Here is a 13,090-nt window from a genome sequence, read left to right on the forward strand (position 1 = left end):
ACGCAGTCCCGCTAGCTCAGCAGCGCAGTCACAGCCTGCGCACCACACCTCCCAGGTCCTGGGGGCCAGCTGAGCCGTAAAAATAGTTTGGCATACACTTATATTTCTCGTACTTTCAAGATAAGCCTATTGTATGTCTATTATACAGTTTCCAAAAAAGGGCAATTTCCTCCTAATTTGTAAATAAATTATTAAAAATAAATATTTAATATATGCACCGATATTGTTGTACAGTGCATGTGTGTGCCTGTGTGCATGCATGTGTGTGGTTTAAAATAGCAAATACATATTTATTACAGCATTTAAAATTTAAACCTAAATATCATGAAAAATCATAGAAAACTGTATGCATGTCATACCCCTTGCTGCCCCATGTAACATGGACACTGCATTTAAGAATCTATACTTTGCACATCCATGCATATATTGGAAATCATTGAGCAAATACTGCCCTTGCTTTTCCTCCATCCACTCTCTGAAGGTTAATGACAACTTTAAGACCATATCTGATCAGAAAACATCAGGGGATATGTGTGAAGCAGCACTTACCTTCACGCTCAGGTAAGTAACAGATATGTTGAAGTATACAGATATGTGGCTCCGCCTCTTTTGCTCATCCCACACCTAAGTTGTTTTATTATTAATTTGCGAAACAACAAAGGGAATCACACGTGCGTTTTAATAGCGCGTCAACACATTCCTCTTTAAACGGCGCCAGTAACACCTCCTCCGCACTGACAACAAATATTTATCTGGTCTTTTATTTAGCACCATGCTGACTAAATGCTGTCTTGTTTTTGGCTTTGGTGCGTATGCCGCGGCTATTGCGTGTTTGACACTGAGGGAAGCTATAGAGAGTCTGAGTTGTCATGGAGATGGTAGTAGGATTTCACCATGGAGATTTTGGCTGGGGGAAGGGGGGGGGGGGGGGGGTTAGCTCGGTGGGTGAATTTGCTGAGGCTGAGGTGAATGTCCTGATCAGACCCACCATGGTATTTGCTGAATGCAGCATCAGGGGGTTGTTGCGTTGTTCAAACAGCACAGCCACTTACTTGATCCTCCATTAGAAAACTCCTGAGTATTCTCTCTGAGGTTAGAGAATTTGTTGGAGGATTTATATTACTTCTCATTTACTTCAATCCAATTGTAAGATGCTGTATCACAATACTACACTGGGTCTTTCTTTTATATTTTATTTGTATTAGAGTAGCTGTCCTCCAGTTTAAAATGAGCTCTCAGCCTGCAGTGAGCAGAGATAAAGCCCCAAACCTACCTGCTTTACAATGGTCTAAAACAGGGCAGGCGTCTATAGTCTGTGAGCAGGCATCAGACAATGGCAGTCACAGGTTGACGCTCCTACTGAATACAAATGGATGGGCTGGGCGTTACTACTTGTCCTGGAAGCCATTCTTCAAGAGAGGCTAACATTACCTGCTAGCAAGCTAGCCACTAAAGAAAGAAAATCTAATTTTATAGTGTTCAGCTCAGTTTACTTTCATGCTTACGTTCTACTGAAAATAAATTTGCCGCTTCACTGTAGTGTGGCAAATTGCAAGAGTCTAGCTATGATTTGAATAGCTACAATTTATCCAGTTCACCCGAAGCAAGCTATTTCAGACATTGGTCACAACCTATGCAATATTTGAATGTCAAAACAAATCCGGCAATAATAGACGTTTTTATAGAATACTAATGGTGAGAAAGAATGGGGCAGAGGATGTTAGTATGTGGGTCTGAGAAATCAAGTTGCATTACTATGAGTATTACTACTGCCAGTTAAAAATGAAAGGTTTTCAATGTAGGGTTTTTACTCACTTCACATGTAGTTACACTGTCTACAATATTTTGGTCAATTACATCAATTTGTACTGTCATTCTACCACAAGATATTTTTGGTATGTCTGTGTTGTTCTTTTTAGAACAGATCCTTCTGATGCTTGCCCAAAATGTATTGTAGGCATATGTATAAATTCACTTCTGAAATCGCACACCGTGCTGTCAGATTCCTGGCAGTAATATGTCGATGGCAGCCAAAATGTTGCTATGTAATGTGTGTACAGTTGGCATGGCATAACAGTAGTGTATGGTGTTGGAACATTGCTATACCACCTAGGGCATGGCATATTGCAGCATTAGCACACCAGCAGTAGGCTAACATTAGCCAACTTGAGGCTGTTTGATTAAAATGTGGAATCAAAGTTAACTAGTGTCGATGTGTCTTATGTTAGGTTTGGCTGACATTTTTCTGTGATTGGTGCTGCTGCCCTCCTATGTCACTCTAGTACCCTGCTAAAGTGCTCCTGTATCCATACAATATGGCGGCCGTTTGTTGGGACTGATGTGCCGAAATACTATGTATACCATTTGTGTTTCCCATAATGTAAGTACATTGTCTTGTCAAAAACAGCCACAGAGAGCACAGAAGAGCACACAAGTCCACTACGCTAGCTCGCTGGCAAGATAATACTGTTTACAGTTGGAACAGCAGCTACCTCAAATCTCTCTCTGTGAGTTTGGTCAATGCCCCCTTTGCCTAGTATGGAGGTCAAGGGGAGGTATCTCGAAAATGAAATTACATGCCCATTGTAGTTCTTAAAAATGAGATAGAGTAGAGGCATATGTCACTATGACATATACCGCTACCAAATTTGTACCCTTTGCTATCGATATTTCTGTACAGGGAATGCTTTGGCCAGCCAATAAGAGAGACTCAATCAGTTACGCCTTGATCTGTAACATGCTGTTTTGTGGTGGAATTCCCCTTTAAATAAGTCTGACATTTTCTTGATGCTGGCTCAGTATCAAGAGGTCAGAATTCTGTGAAATGAACAATGAATTTTGTATCCAAGCACACTTGTTTAAATTTGTCACAAAGATCAGGGCCTGTCCTTGTAAGAAGGCTGATGTAAAATAATTCTGCATTACAACATATATTTGATGTTTGACAGCTGTGTTATTTTTATGAGAATAGAAAGCAGATTTATAGCATTTCACTTACCCAGAACATCGTGCTTATTTGTTGCTGACTCATAATACAATCTTATTCAGTACTAGATAATACCTTGGCTTTGAATAATAAATAAATGTTGAATAAAATGTTTAAAAATCTTCCAAACGTAATTATTTCTTGCTAATGATGAACTTACATACAATAAATATTTTCGGCTTATGGTCTTTTTATACTTTTTATATCCTGTTTGTTAAGGTGGCTAGTTTTAATCTGGGAAACTGAAAGCATGGACAGAATGTATATGGAATATCAGTGGAATAGTACACTCACAAATCTTTACTTGGATTCTTTGTTGTTCTTTTGGTCAGTTTGATTTTTTATTTTATTTTTTATTTTTATTTTTTAGGAACAGTTTATTGTTTTAATACTGACACCTAAATGAAACATTTGAAGTAATTTAGGATTTAGGATGTTCCTCTTTTTAATATAATGCTCAGAAGATAATCCAACAATCATTGCTGAACATTACATCATTTTCGCATAATATTATGCACAATAAACATTTACAGCCTGTGGTTTTTCATTTTTCTTTTGTCAGGTTTGTGAAGATTTTTAATTCAGCTAGTTAACTAGTCTGTCTGTTTTGCCAGGCAGAATGCTTAAGCCAACTCAAATGAGTAGGATAAAATATTGGTGCAGATTTTGGAAATGTGTCCTCTCCAAGTCATCCTTTCATTAATTACTACAGGCCTTCTGGTTATCATGACAACAGTGTGTTGTAGTGCACTGGAAAAGTGATTGGTAGAGTACAATTGAATAAGACCTCACAATACAAGTGTATATGAGATTAGTGGTAGATCATAGCTCAATTGCGGGTACCCTCCACACTGAAGAGTAGCCAGACTGGTCTTGAGCTGAGAATGGAAACTCACAGGGACAATGTTGCTCGTTACCAGTGACCTTGGATGGCTGGTGATGCTGCCACTCCACCACACTCTGCTTTGATGCCTCAGCAATCTCCACACCCAAGTTTGCCAGGAAATCTGAATAGCAATTGGTATTGTTATTTGGAACAAAAGGGGCCTCTTCATTGTTCTTTTTTCTCTCTGATTCATTTTTGCATATGAATATGAAAACGATGAAAATACATTTTCATACCGTGCGTCTGGTAGTTTTATTTTTTTATTTTTTTGCTTTTTGTGTATTTGTCTGTGTGTGAGTGTGTGTGTTTTCTTATAATGGCTGCCTCTTTTATTCTCTCCTCTGCATATTTTAATGAATAAACTCAGGCTCTTTTTCTGTTACTGCTCAGGATGGCTGTCTGATTCCATCCAGAAAGATGTCAAAACATATTTCTCCAGGGTTTGTGATGGAAAGGATTTGTCTCATACTATTATCAGACAAGTTTTTGAGTACTTTTCGAGTAAAGATTTCTGTGGATAGGGAACTAACACAGAGTTATACCTGGGCACATAGGAGACAAAGGCAGTTCTATAAACTATTGTAACACAAAAATTGATGCCAGTTGCTCTAATTCTTCCATATAATCCCCCACATCCATGTGATCACGACCTATTTTATCTAATTGTAAATCAGTATGGGGGGGAAATTATTTGTGACAGTGATTCCACTAAGTCTAAATAAGACTTAGTGGATATAATAAATTACCTATATAACAAAATGGCTCTCACAAAAGAAATTACTATTTACACAAGAGTATTTAGTCAAATAATATAAAAATGACTGAAAATACAAACCTGTTAGCGAGTCACCCGGTGAAAGAGGCTAGACGAATGTCGCGTAAAATGGCAAGATTTCCACAACAATCAAATCCTTGAGACGTCAGAGAAAACGACAAAGTAGCAATTTTTTCCTTAGAGGCTAGCAGGATTTCAGGATATGCCGTGGAATAACACGTCACAGTTAAACAGGAACAGCTGTCTCTGGCTCAGTGGGAGCTATACACAGCACTGAACGGGGGCAGCAAGTGACATAACTTACAACATCAAAAACGAAAACTGACGTGAAGATCTTTCGAATTTCTTCCCTTTTTTTTTCGAGCGCTGAAAAATCAGTGGGTCAGGACTGCGTCGCTGCAGAGCAGCGGAGAGACGGTGTGGTTTGTGTGGGATAGATGATTCATCAGGGTCACCCGGAGTGAAAATTCCTCCGTGCCTCGTCATGGCCTAAACACTGGGAGCCAGATGTGGAAGGGCCTCCTTGAATGCAACCTCATCATCCCACAGTGCAAGGAACACAAAGCGCCAGCTCACACACACGCACCATCTCACACACACACACACACACACCAGCTCTCACATACACACATGCCCTCAGTCAGAACTGAAAATGACTTCTCTGCTGCCTCAAGATACAAGGACATGGTATGGGAGAGGAATAGGTCTCCTTTTGCTTTATCTCAAAAATAATAATAATAATAATAATAATAATAATAATAATAATAATAATAATAATATCAAAAAACAGCTAGAGTGACAATATCTGCTGTTAATTGTCTCCTGGCCTCAATTTACAACATGATTTACTATTTTATTTCCAGATGAAAAGAGGGATTTTTCTGGAAGTGTGAATTATGAGCAGAGAGAGCTGGAACCCAAGTGTCCAGGCTCTTTCACATCCTTTGCTTGGCTATAGTGACGCATAGATGAATGAGAGATTAAACCAGCAGGCAAACTACATTAACTTTTCTCAATCAAAGTGGGTGGCAGGGGGCTGCCTTGGTCTGCTGGTACTTTCAGTCTTGGGTAATAAGCTCTCGTGACTGACTGCGGGCCTCAAACAAGACAGGCCGGGATCAATCTGCATTTAATGGCTCAACCTTAAACAAAAAGTGTTTTCTTTTTTTTGTACAAAGATCATTGAGCTAAAAAACAAATTTACCTTGACAATTTGTTTTGGGATAAAACAAACAGCTATCTCATGCATTCAGTTGTACCGATTGACCAAACAAAACCCAGAGGTCCTGCAACTTTGGTTTGTATGTGTCCGGTCCAATTTATACCACAGGGGCAGCTGAAATTCTTTGGATCAGGTCATATAGCTGGTTGCTTACAGTAGCCAGATTGTGCAGATTTGAGTCTGTAGTTCACCTGGGACATGACCACTCCGCTGGGGCAGCCAAGCACACCTTATGACAGGTATGATGAATTTATGAATGATAATGTCTGCACTGGCAAGTGCTTTTGTTGACTGTGACTTGTATTTCAACTATCTTTTTACAATTTACCATAAATGTGAAACTATAAGCTCACTGTCTGTAATCTGCCTTGCATAAGGAAATTTTCCAGAATGTAAATCATAATTGTGTCAGTTTTTGGTCTGGATAAGCGCATGTGCCGAGTAAAGGACAAAGAACAGAATGACAGTAAGGAGCTGGGCTGGGCGCGATGCCACTGGAGGGAACGTGGGGGGAAGCGTCGGGCGGACGGAGTGCGCCAACCCCGCCGCTGGCGCCGTGCGGGACACGCTGCTTCTGGAAAAGCCAGAAGGCCGTGCCACAAAGCCCTGCTGTCCCGCATGCAAATCGCCTGTTTCCGGGAGGGCAGAGGACGCAACGGGCCCGGCGCGATGCAAAGCACGTCCGCGCGGCTTTCCGCTCGGACGGCGAGACGCGGGCAAGTCCCTCCGCGTTCCATTGCCACAGCAGAGGCAAGAGCTGGGCATTACCCTCCCTATATTTTCCATTTGCCCCACACGGTGGTAATGTATGTGCATTCCAAACATTTTCCAGTGACTTAAAAACTATTCCTTCAACTCTAATTCCTCTGCTCTAGCAGTGCTTCACAGCTCAATTAAGCAAACTACAGAACAATATACTTTATGGTGTACAGTCTGTACTATTTATTATGTTCATATTTCATATATCCTATCCCACCAATGCAATGCAGTTGAACTTTGTAGCATGTCCTCACAGTGTTCCCTCTCCGTGAGGCAAAACCATTCTAATAAAAATATATTTGTTTAATTTCCTTACTGAGACTGGATTTTATATAATACAAGCCTCGTGTGGAATTCTTTCATCATTTACAAATGGAGTGGGGGCATTTCAATTCCATAGACTATAAATTGGCCAACATCATATGTCTATTTTATCAAAGAAATAGAGATCCTTTCTGCTCTAAAATGTATCTTCTGTTCTTAGAAAATTATGTCTGTACCTCTGGTACATCCATTCCACTCCAACCTGCTTTCATCTCCTTGCCTTATCACAACTCTTGGTTTTTTCGTTTTGTTTTATTTGATAGATTGTCTCTCTTTGAATAGATGTTAAAGCTGTTACTCTTCCAATCACAGTCACATTTTAGAATGGTGAAAGTACTAAGGGGGGAACTGGGGTTAGCCGTTACAGCCAACCTTTGTTACAGTTGACCCAGTTCACCCCACCTGTTGTCAAACCTAGGACTTTCAGAATTTGCGGTGGGATTTGGAATTGGAATGCGATTCTGCTTTGTTACAGATCGGGAGTGGAGAGTCAAGAGAACCGAAGCACCAGTCATGGCTGGATGCATTTGAAATGGCTCATTTGCATATTCCGCCGCTGTTCAAGACACGTTGCTGGAAGTTTCCCCTTGTGATGATGTCACACATTCTTTCTATTTTTTAACCCCATTGTCCCGGCTTGGACCCGATTGGAACCAAAGATTCCCGGGATTAGGGTCACATTATCTCTCTGATTCTGCATCACGGTATGGATTTATTTAAATTCTTTTTGCACTCTCGCTCATGCTCTCCTTTTTTCAGATTTTCCTTGAAGAGGAAAGGAAATCAATGCATGCGTGGCTACATTTTTCCATCATGAATGTTAATTGGTAGAGAATCTTTCCCTGATGGATAAGATCTGCCCATCATCACACTCAAACAAACCCCTCCGACATCCACATGCACACATACGCACGCTAGCAGGTTGCGTGCGTCCGTGCACACCTGTTTCTATTTGGAGACAGATACGTAGGGGGGTAGATCGTAGCATTGAGCGGCCACATTCACTTAACTTCAGACTGATGCAGCTCAGAAGGGCAATCTGAGGGCAGTGTTTATGTCCTTCAGGAGAGAGAAGGCCTTGAAAGCATGAGATAAGGCCTTCCCTATCCTCAGTGGCTCTGTTGTATTTCCAGTAGTCACCATGGTTATTCTTCTCCTGGATTCAGAACAAGGCCACTCTAAACATAGATTAATCCAAGGTGGGGGTAAGGGCATACAGTAGCTGCTCAAGGTACTTGTGGAAGATTCTGCCCACACACGGAGGCATGTATTTTAAACAAGCCATTCCATCGCACGCATTCCAGCAACTTCACGCACACATACCAACACCTTTACACACCCACGCCAACAACCTCACATACATACGGCAACACCTTTACACACACACATCCATCAACAACTTCATGCATGTACAGCAACATCTTTACACACGCACGCCAACAACTTCATGCATGCACACCCTTGTAGTGTCCCCTGTACAGTACTGTCATCTACAGCTCCCAAGAGTTTGGCCTTCATGTCCAGTCTAGTGTCACATTGTTACCTCTCTCTCTCTCTTCATACACCTTGGACAAGCTTTTTGCTGTGGCCAGTTTATGTAATGACTTAACATTTGAAAAGAATGGACAATGCAAGCCATTTTTCTGGGGCCATTCTGGGGGTCTGTGTTGAATAGCTTCTTATCTGCAGACCTCAATCGACACTGACCCGTAAGTAGTACAAGTATATAACAAGTACAGGAAGCAAACCGTTGTATACCCTGAGGTGGGATGTATTGGTACAGGCTGAAGACATTACTCCAATGCTTTGTTGGACAGTCTCATGGATTTCAACAATGTCTACAATCCTGCCCACACACACACACACACACACACACATAGACCTGTGTATCTACTGTATATACACCAAATTGAGATGGCTCGTTGCTCTTTTAAGCAAGATAAATGGCCATTTCAGTACTTGTTCCTTTCCTTCTGCTGTATGTATTTCCCAGTCTGGAGGTGGGGCAAGTTCACCTCCTGTGACTGTGTGTAGTGTCTTCCTCACAACATATACAGTAGAGGTGTGGAGGAGAACTTGAAATACAACACAGCTGGTTTGATTTGAAAACATTCAGTTGTTAAAAGGATTAGCTGGTGGCAAATCGGAACCTGGTTTGACATTAGGATTTAGCATGCCAATTCGGCTGGCAACAGCCCCATCACACAGATGCTCTAGAGTCAATGTTTTATCATGGCTCAGTTGTCTATGCCGAAAGGTGCTAAGCACCGCTTGAGAAAAGAAAAGCATCAGCTTTACCAGTTTTTGCAATTTGCACTGAAGTGACAGAGTAGAAAACAAAAAAGCAGCAGGTAAGGTAGTCAGATACTGTCTTTGGTAAATGAAGCTCTCTTTGGTAACGTGGATGAAGGACAAAACAGCAATGGAGACAATCCTTGATAATCAGAAGTGTGAGGGAGACAACAGTCTGTTATGAGCATTCTCCAGAGTGCTGATGCTGACACATTACAGGCTTTGTATTTCAGTAGACTCCATTAATGACAGAGGGAACACAAAGACACTGTGGGTAAAACAGACTTCCTGCCTACCTCTCATTGCCTTAGTTCCATATCTGTGAGTAACGTTTAACACCATTATTATTATTATTATTATTATTGCTACTACTGCAAGCTTTTATGACAGCTGTAGCTTTTTCTAAAGGCATTTGCATAGAAGGCAGCTTGTGGTAAGATGCTTCTAAAACATTGACAAGACTGAAAATGTTTTCCTTTAAGGACTGAAAAGAGGATCGCAGCTGGTGTCTGCCAATGCAGATACGCCTGGACCCCATCAGAGGGAATGATAGGACAGGGTCCCAGGTCAGGCCTCACCTCCCCATTTTTATCTCCAAATTAGATCACCCAATCGTAACTGTCCCATCCTTGCAACATCTTCTGGCGTGTTGCTCTGATTGGTCTGAGTAGCCATTATTGAGTGAGAAGTGAGAGCTACTCCCTTCCCAAGGTGGCACAGTGGCTAATTATATGCCTCCCTGCAAGGCTCTCTCAATTCTGGATTGGTCCTGGTTTGGTCCAGTCAATGAGGTGCATCACTGCACTCAGTAAAAATGCCTTAATGGGATGCTACTCTGACTCACCACCAGATGAACTTTTGCATGACTCATTTACAAAACTGGATATCTTCCTGAAGTGAGTGAGGTCAAGTTCCTTGATGAGCAGTATCACAGCAGTGGCCTGCTTGAGATCCAAACCCATAGCATTTGGCCTACAGGCTCAGCTCCTTAACCACTATGTCATAGTTTGTGGCATACATACACGCATCATACTCTTACACATCAGACATCACAATGGAGACACTGTGAATATAAAACAAGGTTGAGGTCAATGGCCTAAGCTGAGATAGGGCTTTCAAATGCCAAGAACCTGAATCTGGGACATTGTATGTGAATTTGTGCGTGTGTGCATGCTAGCATGTGCGTGCGTGCGTATTTACGTGTGTACTACTAGTAAGGGTTATATACAGGGGCAAATTATACAAGGCAAATAAACATATGAAGAAGCTCACTGAAGACTCTGTGTGTCTCTGGACGCGTGGTAGGTGTGGATCACGGGACACCATTTCCGCCGCCGCTTCAAAACAGCGCATGTGTGCACCGGGGTATAAACAAAGAGGTCTGTTTCCGTGCGCATCGATCACAACTTTCGGCGCGCATCACAAGACTCTCTCTCGCGCGGTTTCACAACCGAAGGAATCCCCCCAGGGCTGCCCAAGCAGTACAGCACAGGAAAATAAACCCAGAGAAAAAAAGAAAGAATACAGTACGCAGGCCACCCACTAATCAGCAGAGTGCTATGCGATGACCAGAGCTGGTGAGAGAATAGATTAATACGGAATCGTTCTGTAATTTGCGGAGAATGCGATGTGTTCATCGGTGCTCCGGAATCACGGAAGAAGATCTAATCGAAAGGAGCAAATATCTAGAGGTCATGGCACCAAATACCATGAAAGAACTCGGCTGTAGTCAGCAAGTCCCTTTAATTAAATTATTTATTGCACAAAAACATTACTGTCTAAATATTTAGATACAGACTTTTTTTTGGCTAGATTGTATTTTTATTTTTTTGCCGAGTTCTAGTCCAAGTTTACGTGCAGAAGCAAATATGTGAATCACGTCCTGTGAGTCAGCATATTACTTAACCAAGCAGGCCGTGCGACGTTGAGCATATGAAGGGAATCCATTTCACTCGCAAGAGCCTTAGTCACATGACGCCAGCAACAGGGACAAACTCACTGGCCTGTGTTTAAGTACTGAGAAACTACCCAGACCAACAATAGAGCATGGATTTTCTGGTACATTTGTAGTAACTGTTGGTGACCTTTGACCTCAGCACTTCTAACAAACCCACAGCATCCAATATGAATTTTAAAGTATTCAGCATAATGCTAAATAATAATAGTCATCATCAACCTCATAGCAATAATAATAAACACAATAATGCCTGAAATACATATAAAAGGACAATTGTTATTTTTTCCACAGAAAATTATGGCAGTGAGCGCTTTATGTTACATATCATTGGTAGCTATTATTTTGTATATTGATTGCAAATGTCTTCAAAGCATTTGTAATGTCAGTAATAAAATAAATGTTATTTATGGACAGGCCAGCATAAAGTTGCACTAAAATCACACACGTCCATAATCACACAACACCCATCAATGAATTGATGAAAGCCATTAATTTATTTTGACTGATAGAAATTTAGGGGAAGGTTTTATGCAGATATCACTACAAACCTGAACAAACAAATTTGCCTTCAGTTCAACGTGGCCATTTTTAATGAATAAGGGTCAAAAATCTATTTGACTTTCCCTTAATAGCGACGGGAAAAAATAGCTAATGAATCATGCATCTACGGTTTCTCATGACTAAATTCACTGAATGGGCTTGCATCAACAGAAGGTTACGTAAGACACAATGTAAATGTAAGGTGAACACACGCAACCAGCTTAGACACGAAAAAAGGGTGTGTCTGCACGCTGGCATAGTTGTATGAAGGCAGGGAAGCCGGTTATGGCGCAAGACATTTATTGCATGCCATGCAAATTACTTTCCACCTTTCTTTCCAGCTCCTTTGATGAGGAGATCCCTCTGCCAGGAAGTGGCAGCCAAAACAACCGTTGACATTTGCTGACTCATCACGTGGAAGAATAGGGCACCCCTGCATATTTATGGGAAGCCACCATTGGCACATTGGTCTATCCACCGTAGGATTACAACTTGGCAATCATGTAAAAACCACACAACCCAATAAAATGTCATCGTCTCAAGAGTCATGGAAGACGCATCCCAGTCATACTACCTACTGCCATAGCAAGTCGCATCGAAACATGGGCATGACTGCCGAGGCTTCATCAGGGGAACACCTCCGCACACAAAAGATCTTAGGGGTAAATGCCAAGCTATTCTGTAATTACATAGGTTTTTAAAAGAAGGTTAAAGAAGAACCAGGAGAAATTACTCAATGATCCAGATTGCCAGTGTGAAATAGTTTTTTGAATGAGACTTCTTCCAAACCACAATTCACCCAGAGGTCAAAAAGAAACACACACAAATGTATAAAATACTGTATGAGCTATATATATATATATATATATAAAGAGAGAGAGAGAGAGAGAGAGAGAGAGAGAGTTCATCCAGTATTTTAAACATCTGAGTCTTTGGAGTTCATTTTATGAGTGTGCACATGAGCAATCAGCTATTTTCCTCTCAGACTTAAAACAAATTGTAATTGCTTTGTTGGTTTCGAACAGCAGTATTGGCATGACATTCTGATAAGTGAAATTAAGTTTTTTTGCTCTTTGTTTAAAAGGTCAGTGATTTGGGCTGTAGTTTTTACTCACTGCCGGGAACTATCACACAACAGGCAGGGACAGGCATATAATTAATGTGGTGCGGGAGTGCGTGTGTAAGCCGCACGCCCACACAGCGTAGACCAACCTGCGCTGCTTATGACACCCGGGTCACGTCAGGGCCCAGCCTTCTCTGGCATCGCAGGCCACAATCCCGGCCTCTCTGATGCCGGAGGCAGAACCCAGTCACACGAGAGTGGAACACAAGTATTTATTGTCCATTAA

This window comes from Anguilla rostrata, chromosome 1 (assembly GCF_018555375.3).
Source record: "Anguilla rostrata isolate EN2019 chromosome 1, ASM1855537v3, whole genome shotgun sequence".
Classification (NCBI taxonomy): Eukaryota; Metazoa; Chordata; class Actinopteri; order Anguilliformes; family Anguillidae; genus Anguilla; species Anguilla rostrata.